Below are 12,307 nucleotides of genomic sequence, written 5' to 3' on the forward strand. Positions count from 1 at the left end.
TTTAATATAATTTGGGTTTATATCTATAATTTATCTGTGTTATCTCTCCTGCCTGTTCTATATTTTTCTTTTCTTCCTTTCTTTGTGTTAATTCCATTTACTCTTTCTGCTGGCTTATAGTTTATACTTCTGTTAGTGCTTATTGTGGAAATGACAACATACATTCTTAACTCGTCAAAGTCAAGAGTTAATCATTGCCTTTGCCTTCTATCCTGACAGCGTAAGGTCCTTAGAACATTTAACTTCATTTATGCCTCTCTGACTTAGGTGATTATTGTTATGTGTTTTACTTCTGTGTTTGCGTTTTTAAACTGACATTATTATTGTTTTATTTAGTAAGTATTTATTTAGAATTACCCCCACATGTTTTTCCATCTTTGCTATTTGTTTATTATCACATCTCATTCTTTCTAAGATTACTTTTCTTCTGTCATTTTCTTCTGTCCATTAGATTTTCCTTTAATTGGGGTTGCTGGTGCTGAACTCTGTCATTTTTTTGGAGTTAGGAGATGTCTGAAAATATGTTTAAGTCTCTTCCATTCTTAAAAGATACTTTTGGTAGGCACAGGATTCAGTGTTGTCAATTATTTCTTTAAGCGCATTAAAAGTGTCATTCCACTGGCTTATATAAGCTTTTGTTACTTTAAAGATAATTCTCAGTCTGGCACTCCTTTTTTTTTCATTGAGGTAACAATAGTTTATAACATTATATAAATTTGAGGTGTACATCATTATATTTTGATTTCTGTGTAGACTACATCATGTTCAATCCCCAAAGACTAATTACCATCAGTCACCGTACACGTGTATCCTGTCAAACCTTTCACCCTCCTCCCTCCACCCTTACCCTCTAGTAACCACCAACCTAATCTCTGTATCTATGTCTTTGTTTGTTGTTGTTGTTTTTATCTTTCACTTTTGAGTGAAATCGTACAGTATTTGACTTTCTCTGTCTGACTTATTTTGCTTAGCATAATACCTTCAAAGTCTATCCCTGTTGTTGCAAATGGCAAGATTTCATCCTTTTTATGGCTGAGTAGTATTCCATTGTGTATATATAAACATCTTCTTTGTCCATGTATACATTGATGGGCACTTAGCTTGTTTACAAATCTTGCCTATTGTGAATAATGCTGCAATGAACATGGGGTTCATATATCTTTAGACATTCATGTTTTCATATTTTTGGGATAAATGCCCAGCAGTGGAATAGCTGGATTGTATGGTATTTCTATTCTTAATTTTTTGAGGAATCTCCATACTGTTTTCCATAGTGGTTGAACCAGTTTACATTCCCACCAGCAGGGTATGAGAGTTCCCTTTTGTCCACATCCTCTCCAACACTTGTTATTTCTTATCTTGGTAATTATAGCTATTCTGATAGGCATGAGGTGATATTTCATTCTAATTTTGATTTGCATTTCCCTAATAATTAGTGATGTTGAACATCTTTTTAGTGTCTCTTGGCCATCTCTATGTCTTCTTTGGAAAAATGTCTGTTCAGATCTTTTTCCCATCTTTAAATTGGGTTGTTTTTTGTTGTTGTTGAGTTGTATGAGTTCTTTATATATTTTGGATATTAACCCCCTTATCATATATATGTTTTGTAAATATCTTCTCTCAATTGTTAGATTGTCTTTTAGTTTTGTTGATGGTCTCCTTTGCTGTGCAGAAGTTTTTAGTTTGATGCAGTCCCATTTGTTAATTTTTGTTTCCCTTGCCTGGTGAGACATGATATTCAAAAGGGATGCTGCTAAAACTGATGTTGAAGAGCATATTGCCTATGTTTTCTTCTAGAAGTTTTATGGTTTCAGGTCTTACATTCAAGTCTTTGGTCCATTTTGAGTTAATTGTTGTGTATGGTGTAAGATCGTGGTCTACTTTCATTCTTTTGTATGTGGCTGTCAAGTTTTCCCAACACCATGTATTGAAGAGACTTTCCTTTCTCCATTGTATGTTCTTGGCTCCCTTGTCGAATATTAGCTATCTATAGACGTGTGGACTTTTATTTCTGGGCTCTCCATTCTTGATCTGTGTGTCTATTTTTGTGTCACTCCTTTTAAGGCAACCTATCTATTTTTTTTGGTTGTCGTCAATTGATTTTAGTACTTTTTATCTTTTTTGTGTTTTTCAGTTTTACAAAGTGTCTAGGTGTGGATTTATTTAATTAATTTATTTATTTATTTTAGGAAGATTAGCCCTGAGCTAACTGCTGCCAAATCCTCCACTTTTTGCTGAGGAAGACTGACCCTGAGCTAACATCCATGCCCATCTTCCTCTACTTTATATGTGAGGTGCCTACTACAGCATGGCTTGCCAAGCAATGCCATGTCTGCACCTGGGATCCGAAACGGTGCACCCTGGGCCGCTGAAGCAGAACTTGCAAACTTAACTGCTGTGCCACTGGGCCAGCCCCGAGATTTATTTTATTTAGCCTGCTTCAGATACCCTGTGCTTCCTGAATCTGTGGATTAGTGTCTGTCATTATATCTGGGAAATTCTCTGGCATCGTTTCTTTGGACATTGCCTCTGCCATTTGTTCACTCTCATGTATTTCTGAGATTCCAATTAAATGTATGTCAGATCTTTTCATTCTTTATATTCTCCATATCTTTTCACTTCTTTTTCATTTTTTTCCCTCTCTCCCACATTCTGGATAATTGCTTTTGACCTATCCTCTAGTTCCTTAATTCTCTCTTCAGTTATGTCTAATCTGTGATTATACTCATTTTTCAGTTTTAAATTTTAGTTATTCTACTTTTCTTTTCTTGATTTCGTTCTTTTCCACATGTGCTGTATACTTTTAAAAATAGATATTTGTTCCCAGCAGATAATTTAAGCTTATCTTTTATTTCTTTAAACATAATAAACACAGTTGTTTATAATCTTTGTCTGATAATCCTAGTGTCTCATTTCAATAATTCCAATATCGAATGTTTTTATGGGCCTGTTTCTGTTTTCTCTCATTACTACTATTTCTTGCTTATGCCACTTATTGCTATGCTTTTTTATTTCTATTACATGTGTCATATTTTTCTTATAATATTATTCATGAGAATTTTTCCCACACTAAAATTAATAGTTATATTCAACCAGGGAGGGTTTCCATTATCATCTATCAGATACATAATAAATTAATTTAATTTAATGGCATAAGGCTTTCCTTTTTTAAAAAAAATTTTTTTGAGAGGGTGTGTGTGCATAAAATTTTTGTATGGCAACTCCTACTGATGGCAGGTTTGTGGTTACTCACAACCATGACTGCTCTCTTCCGAATAGAGCTAAGCTAACTTTAACAAGGGGTGGAGAATTGAGATAGCTTTATTTTTGGTTCATCTGTATCCTAAGGGTGTAGCTCTGTGAAGTCCTAGCTCCATGAGTGGGAGAGTTTCCTATTAGCCTATTAGATTGTGGCTTTTGACCATCTTGTGAACCAGACAGACTAGAAAGCCAGAGTTTGTCAAATCCTGCAAATGCCTTAAGGCAAGAGTGGCTTCCCTTAATTCTCTGAGAAAGAGGTTTGAGTTAGATTTTGGCTTGCTAATTTTCTATAACTCACCCATTCTTTGGAATTTTAAGATGACTAAAAAGAATATTATCCCTTTTTACCATTTTATTTAGGGGGGTGCAAAGGATGCTTTTAACAACTTAGCTCACCATATTCCGGAAACTGCTCTCTTCTGATTGTTTTATATTCATATTTTATTTATATATAACCTGCTTTATTCTAAAATGCATTTAAGATAGTTTTAGTTAGTTTTATTTTTGTGCAGAAAAAGCATTTCACAAAACCCAATATCCTTCCATGATAAAACTCTCAACAAAGTGGGTATAGAGAGATTGTACTTCAACATAATAAAGGCCGTATATGACGTTTCCACAACTAACATCATACTCAACAGTGAAAAGCTAAAACCTTTTCCTCTAACACCAGGAACAAGACAAGGAGACCCCCTCTCACCACTTTTATTCAATATGGTCCTAACCAGAGCATCTGGCAAGAAAAAAGAATGAGAAGGCACCCAGATCAGAAAGGAAGAAGTAAAACTGTTCTTATCTGCAGATGATATGATATTATATACAGAAAACTCTAAAGACCCCACCAAAACACTGTTAGAACAAATAAACGAATTCAGTAAAGTTGCAGGATACAAAATCAATATACAGAAATCAGTTGTGTTTCTATATACTAACAATGGACTGATAGAAAAAGAAATTGAGAAGATAATCCCATTACAATCGCATCAAAGAGAATAAAATACTTAAGGATAGGTTTTTGTGCATCTTCTCTGATTTATTTTATTAACAGGCTTGCATTTATTTTTAAATAGCTTTTAAAAATTCCCTAGTTTTTTAGCAGATTTTGTTTTCTGGTCTTTATTATTTGAAAATCCTAAGGGTTAAACCTGTACACCTTTGTTGTTTTTCTACCATAATGAGTTTCCTACCATAGGAAAAGCATCAAAAGGGAGGTTGTAACAGGTCCTTCCAGGGTTTGAGTTATCTCACAATCATGGGTGGAAATTTGATATCAAAGCAAATGAAAGGAAACTCATGGAAAAGTATTGAAGAACCTGGCTGAATAATCTCTATAGTGTCAGCCATGGGATAACAGCTCAGAGAGACTCAGGGGTCCTTGCACAGAGGGCGGGTGAAGACATCTTCCTAAACCCATTTCCCCAACCCTTTTAATGGCAGTATTCTCCCAGTTAGTGTTCATGGGTTCTGTTAAAAAAAAACCTTATATCTTTCTGTGGGTTTTAATGATCCAAGATGACATTTCGAAACTGCACAATCAAAGACAACAGTGGAAGTGTGAGAGTCTCTCTCTTCTGTAGCTTTAGAGGTAAGAACACGGGCTGTCAAATCAGAATGCCTGGGTTCACCTTAGCAGAGTCACCCATCCACTGTATAACTCAATTTCCTCATTTGTAAAATAGGAGTAATAAGGGTATTTGTCTCAGAGTTGATGTGAATATTAAATGAGTTCATACATGGAATGTGATTAGAACTACGTCTGACACTTATTGAGTGCTGTCTGAATGTTTAAAGGGAATGGAGCTTTTCATGCAAATGGAGACTGAGTGAAAATACAAATACCAGTTTTAGGGAATGAGGTGGAACAGGGATGGAGGGCATTGGATGCCTAAGGGATGGGAATGAGGAAAGAGTTTAGGGCAAATGTACTGAGGTGCTGTTCTTAGGCTAATTCACATTTAGCCCAGGGCTAGTACTTTTTTTTTTCCATTGCCGTATCCCTCAGTCACATAGGCCTGGTTCTCTTCTAGAAACCAATGAGTATACAGACTGATTTTTCTGTTAACCAAGGAATATATTAAGTAAGGTTGAACACGAATTGTTATTGTGCCACAAGGGGAAAAAAAAACCTGATTCAATTTGATTCTCAAGTGTATTCCTACACTGAATAATAATGACATTATCATTTAATTATTTAGACATTAGCTTCATTCACATGTGTAGTTTGGGACAATGTAGAAAAAAGCCTAGAAAGAACAATCTTCTGTTTTTATTGTAGAACCCCACTGTTAAATATCTCACAGGCTAATGTTTAATCGCATTCTTAGGCTTGCACAGTTCTTGATAATAATTAACCTGAAATAACTACTTCCATACGTGAGTTGGGAACACATTTGCTGTTATTGTTTCAATTTCCTTTCTCAGGAAGTTAAATGGTTAAAACTTGCAGATCTAAATTGTCTGTGAATAGCCATAAGAGGAAAAAAGCCCATGAAATAAGCAGATTGGGAAGTTTGTATGTATTTGCTAATGTAAACCCAAGCATTTATTAAACATTTAAAGATGATATTTAAATGAATGTTTCTTTTCAATATCATGTGACTAGAATATTAGTAGGTTTGAAAGTCTTAGACTCCACTATGGAGAGCTTTTCTCTTGTTTCTGGTGAAAGTCCAGAGAATCTAATTATTAAGCCTCTCATTAAAGGTAACTTAGGGGTTACAGGTCTGCAGGGGTTATATATATGCCTTGTTTTCCCTCTATTTCTTTTCCTTTATTCCCTCTACCATACTTCAGACACACAGTCTATTCACTTATCTAAGAGGTGATCTACTAATTTTCTAATTAGCTGTGACAAAAACATCAATAATAACATGTTTTAGAATTTAAAAAAATTGATGAATCAGCAAATACATGCATTTATTGTGGTAGACTATATCATTTTTCAAACTTTTTGATCCCTTCGCAAAGTCCCTCCCTGTTTCCATCATCTTCTTATAGGCAGAGTTTGCTTCCCTACCTCATTATCAGTTGGCCACATAATTTGCTGGACCAATGCAATGTGAGAAGAAGTGACAGAGTGCCAGACCCAAGCAGAAGTTTTAAGAGGCGTCGCATGTTTCTGCCATCTCTCAGACTCTTCCTGCTGCCACAAGAAGGCATCTCCCAAATAAGAGCTAGCTCTTCAACCAGAATGAGAAAACGGGTGACATAGAGCCACCGCAGGTAAACTTAAGCCTCTGCCTCATAACAAAAACCAGACATAAATGTGTTTGTTCTAAACCACTGAGATTTGGAGTTGTTTCTTACTGCAGCAAAGCTGACTAACACATATGTTAAAATGACCTCCGGTGTTCATAATGAACTAGAAACCTGCTGAAGCTACACTGAGTGACGTTGTATACATGGCAGTGGCTCTCAGTGAGTCATATAGTTTTATTATTTAATTACTGGTCTTTGAAAGCAGACCACTAAAAATGAAGTCATATTCTTATTAATAGTTAGATAAAAATGGGAGTTCATGGTCCTAGGTACTTCAAGGCTGCAGATTTTACCAACTCACTATTTTAAACCCAAATTCTATAGACTATGCACAGAATGCAAATGTTTTCTTTTGTATGTGATTTAATAATTACATTTCAATTCTTACATTTGGGGAGAATGTCCCTATTTTTCTTGTGTACATTCTTCTCCTGTTTTCAGTTTGCTTTTTGGAATTTTTTTAAAGCACTTACAGAACTATCTATTTTTAAATAAAGACTTAAGTTAAAGGATAGAAAAGAGTATGTTGCCATGAAAGTAAAATACGTAAAAGCATGCAAAACGTCCTTTGCACATGAGAGTTTCTATTGTCAACAGAATTAAGTATTTCTCTTGAGTAATGTGAAATTACTTTTCAATTTTAGTTGTTTTCCCACACTTTTGAACCTGTCATTGGTTACTCTTTTTAGATTAGTATCTCAGAGAAGGCACATAGTGATGTCTTTATAAACACCTGTCGCTCATAGCAATATAGTAGCTGATTATTGAGTCATGAATAGAACCTCACCAGATTCTGCCCCGAAATACATTCCTGGAAGACAATATAAATGTTCCCTGTACTTCAGGTGCTATTCTAAGTCAACTGCACCACATCTTTGAAGCTGCCCTGATCACACCTGCCAGCACCAGTTTCTCCCACTGTATTACTTGTCCATATTGTACTCTGGTGTCATTACATTGGGAGTGCCTTGAGGGTGGGGAATGGCGCCTCAAGCACTTACATGTTCACAGAATACCTGAGTCTGTCAGAGAAGGAGCGTGATGAATAAACTTGATCGTGTGAAGTTTAGTATGTGGGTATCAGCTGGCTTTTATTAGGCTCTTATTAACTCTTTTCCCCTCATAGTAAACTCTTTGATGGCTGTCCTCATGTCACACCATTGTTGTTTCCCACAGCACTAGACAAACAGTCATGACTCAGCCAGTACTCACTGAATGTAATTGAAGTGAATTCAATGGATAGGAAAGAACAAAGACATGTCTGAGTCAGGCTTCATTCATTTGGAATTGAAACACAAATCTTTGGCCACTAATCTTGTCCTCCTCACCTCACTGTTTGGGACAACTTGCACTACAGAAATCCACCGTGAGCTGCTGAAACTATTTTTATTTTGCACACAAATTTTAAGCAGTGGAGAAAGAGAGGGATTTAGGCATTTTTGTTATTCATTCACACTAACAGCATGCATGGCTGGAGTTGCCCTGAGAGATTCTCCCATTATTATTGGGTATTGTGGCCATTATCACCCCATTCTGTAGCACAGATGTTTTCTGACTCCTATAATGGTACCTGGGTATGCAGGTGTTTTGATGTGTATTTCTAGCACGGACCCAGAACTAGAGAAGGCTGTTAGGGTCAGTGGAACAGAGCAGGGTATCTTCTACCAGAGAGAGATGAGTTTGAATCTCAGTTGTAGTGGTTATTCTTGTTAGCTTAGTGTCTTAGATAAATCGTGTAAGCTCTCTGAATTTCAGTTGCCTTGTTTATCAAATGGGAATAGATGTCTACTTCACACTCTTCTGGGAATGTTAGAGATGAGGTGATGAGGTGCCTGCCACGGTGACTGACACAGAGCTGGACTGTAATACATGTTAGCCTCTGTTATTATTTACATCTTCAGTTCCTAACACAATGTCTGGTATATAAGAAATGCTAAATCAAATTAAGTTCAGTAAATGAAATCTGTTGGACCATTAACCAATTTCTGTTGTGATGACAGGAAAAGGAAGCTTGGTAAAACCATAGAGAGGTTCATTAAATGTGAGTTTTTATGAATTAGAAGAGGTGGAGAAGACTTTGTCCTCATAGCTATGTATGGAACATTGTAGTACAACTTGTGTGTCAATAGTTTATTAAGTATCTACCATGTGATTAGCACTTTTTCATGTGCTAATCCAACCACGGAGGATTTAAAAACAGGAAATATAGAGCTGGTGTTGAGCATTGGTGAAGAATTTGCCACCTCTGTTGTGGAATTAGAGAGATGATGGACAAGCATCTGAACCAGAAGTACCTGCTGTCACCATGCTTGAAATTCCATTCTTAGAAACCCATCCCTTTGTTCTTAATTACTGCTTACCATGACAATGCCATGTATTTGTGTAGCACTTTAGAGTTTATGAAGCACTTTAGCAGGAACTACCTTATTTTATTATTTTTGTACCAAACCAATGAAGTAAGAGGAAATTATTGTCCCTATTTTGTAGATGATCATATAATTGGAAATTTATGAAGCCAGGAAACCTCGCTCCTGGTCCAGAGCTCTTTCCTCTATGGGCTTCCTAAGTCCTCTGCTAAAAAGAGAAATCTAGAGACGAAGATGTAACTTCTTATGGTGATAGCTGAGAGCCAAGTCCCCGAAGAATGTTAGGACAGTGACTTCATAATGTCAGGGGTTCTGGGAGGGGAGAGAGTACACTAAGGCATGTTCTTCAACCTTAGCACACTGACATTCTGCCTGGATAAGTTTTTGTTGTAAGGGCTGTCCTGTGAAGTGTAGGATACTTAGCAGCATTTTTGGCCTTTACCCATTAGATGCCAATAAGACCCTCTCAGTTGAGACAACAGAAAATGTCTCCAGACATTACCAAATGTTCCTTGGGCGGAGGGGTGGTATCACCCCAGTTGGGACCCAGTGCTCCAGAAAAGAGAGAAAAAATAAACACCTGTTTTAGTTTTCATCACAGCCAAATCTAAGTAGAAGTCATAGTCTCTGAACCAAAGCAGTTAACTATTTTTCACGGATATAGGTACAATTCTGCTTCTTTGAAACAGTTTAGTTGGTGCTGAAAGCTGGGAATACAGTGGGGATGGTGAGACATTTGTGCCCCAGGAGAAGATATGGCTGTTCTCGTAGGGAGAAATTTTCTGCTAGTATTCCAGGGCATAAGCCAAGTAAGACTATTCATTGAAACATAAAGAGGGAGAGGAGGGGAATGGTCCAGCTGAAATATTTCCAGGGTGTAACTAACGACACATTTTTCTCTTTTGTAGTATGCTATATAATAACCACGGGTGGCACTGCTGTTTCTGATTCTAAAACACCTTGGAAACTTTCTTGACATCTGCAGCACTCTGCTACTCAAAAGGGTGCATTGGGGGAGCATACAAGGTGATGAGTCTGGAGACCTAAGATTTCACGCTTTTTCAGGCATTAGTCACTATGGTGTAACCTTAGGCAAGGTACTTCACGTCCCTGGATCTACGTTTCTATATCTGAAAATGAGATTAACCTCAATATCTCCAAGCTTTAAAATTGTATGGTTTCCCTACTCTTACAACCACAACTAAATCACTATTATTACTGCCAGCAAGTAGGAATGTATGATTATACTGCCATGCACATCACCAGAAGTAATATGGTCATATTGGTGGTATCATTCTTGTAAAGTTAAAAAAAATGTTCTAATGAAGCAGATTAAGGCTACTTACAATATATGCATCCTTGGGCTCAGGAGGACTAGGGAGGAAATGATCTACTTGGATATGAGAAATGAAGTAGCCAGGGCATTGAAATCCATAACTCACCATGGTTAATGAATCTTCCTCTCCCTAACCCAACACCCCAGGCAAAAGATAGGCATTGGTACCTATTAAATAAGAGCTAGGAGAAAAGGAATTACAGTCAAAACCCTCTTAAGACATTTTCAAAGGAGCAGCCATTAAAACTTCTAAACCAGGAAATCATCCTTGGAGAGAAATGGAAAATCACAGGTACGGTGCCATGCAAATGTGGCCATTTAATAAATACTATTGGATGAGGAGGATGATAAGAGTAAATGCATGCTGGAGGGAAAAGTGGGAAGCAGGAACCTTTTAAGAGGTAGTTAATTTTTTTTTTACTAACTGCAAGTTTGTACTAGTGGAAATGTCATGTGACCTGAAGATGGAGATTCTTAATGGACTGATTTCTCTCACCCCAGATTTGGGCTTCGGCGGTCATTGTAGACACAGAGACGTAAAGGGCACATTTTTTGTTTTGGTGAGGGTAGGGAGGTGAGGGGGGACAATCACTTTCTTAGTCGGATGCAGTCTTTGAAATGGAAAAGTCTGGGTTTCCCTTTCCTCATCTATCACTATTCCCCAATGGATACCAGCCCCTCTACTTCCCTCTGCAACAGCAACAATGAAGACATACAGACATGCAACAATTAAATTACTGATTTATTGATTAAGGAATCAATGATTGATGGTGCTACAAGAGAAAAGTTAGCTTTTAAAGTAATTATTGTAGTTACATCTAAGCCATCCCTCAGGAGAATCTGGAATGGGTGGAATTGGTTTGGGGACCCTTGTTACCCTCTCAGTAGAAGCATAGATATGGACAAACACTGGCATTCTCTGCCACATCTTACCCTTCCGTTCATGAGGTCTCCATTTGCTTCCTCCAGCCTAAAGCCCCATCAGTCACTGCATCCATCTTCACATCCAGGACCTCCAGGTGATGCTCAGACATCCAGTCAGGATATGGTGATCGAAGAACAATAAAGGCAAATTATCTACACCCCATCTCCACTTAATAGAACATGGAGGAGCAAGGACAAGTTAATTGGAATATACTTTCTGTCATAGTCTGGCTCCCCAGGAAGCAGACTTTGAGACAGAATTTACCATGCAGGAGGTTTGTCAGGAAGGGCCCTTCCTGTGGAAGTAAAGGGAAGAAAGCAGTCTCAACACAGTCCTCAGCCAACGCCATGATGAAGCTGGGGAGCCTTTCAGAATTGCCCCAAGGTAGGGCGAGGAGGCTGGACCTTTATACCTGAGGTTGACCCGTTATTGAATTTGGATACTCTGGAAAGGGGCATGACCTTGGACAAAGTGTGAAGCAACTCTCTTGGGCTGAGACAGTTATTAAAAAGTATTGTCTGAAGCATTCAGCATTCCCAAGAGCTGGGGAATTAAATTCTTCAGTCCTGTAGTGGAATTCAGAAGGTGCATCACAGTGACTGCTACAAATTGCTGTTTAGGAAAGGGTGTGACACCACAGTAATTGGTCTGTAACAGCACTGGGAATTCTGGAAGTTTCTTTTCCCTATAGGAGGAGAAGTTATTTGATGAGGTCTCTTGGAGGAACTTCTTTCCATTTTTCTCCATGGTTCTGCCCTTTGGGGAAGTTTTCCTTGTTTATTATCTTCTATGTGTGTATCTGAAGTGGGTGGTGTGGAGACTTCCCTCCTTGGGGCTGTGTACGTTTTGAAGACATCTTCCTGTTCCTAAAATGTTGGGGGGACCAGAGGGGTTATTTTAAATCTTGAGCGGTCAGGTACTTTTAAAATCTAGGCGAACAGTTTCTTTGACAATGCAGTTCCTTAAAAATTTAATAAACCTCTGATCTATTTGTTTCCAATCGGTTCCATATGGCAGAAATCATATCCAAATTTCTTTTCTGGACATTATCCCCAAATATACTTTATTTATTTGCTTCTTTACTCCCATGCATCTATTTTCTCTCAGTCTAATGCTGGTTATCGTAAAGATAACTGGCTTTAGTGGAAAGGCCAATCCTTT

General features: G+C 37.6%; 1 long non-coding RNA gene across 1 annotated transcript in view; it reads left to right on the forward strand.

Moving 5' to 3' along the window:
- The first annotated feature begins 6,258 nt into the window (after positions 1-6,258).
- LOC138919557 (uncharacterized) overlaps positions 6,259-12,307 on the forward strand; it is a 102,062-nt gene continuing 96,013 nt past the window's right edge. Inside the window, exon 1 of the long non-coding RNA XR_011429803.1 lies at positions 6,259-6,483. This is a non-coding gene — a long non-coding RNA (uncharacterized lncRNA). The remainder of the gene's footprint in view (positions 6,484-12,307) is intronic.

This window comes from Equus caballus, chromosome 20, assembly GCF_041296265.1.
Source record: "Equus caballus isolate H_3958 breed thoroughbred chromosome 20, TB-T2T, whole genome shotgun sequence".
In the NCBI taxonomy this organism is placed as follows: domain Eukaryota; kingdom Metazoa; phylum Chordata; class Mammalia; order Perissodactyla; family Equidae; genus Equus; species Equus caballus.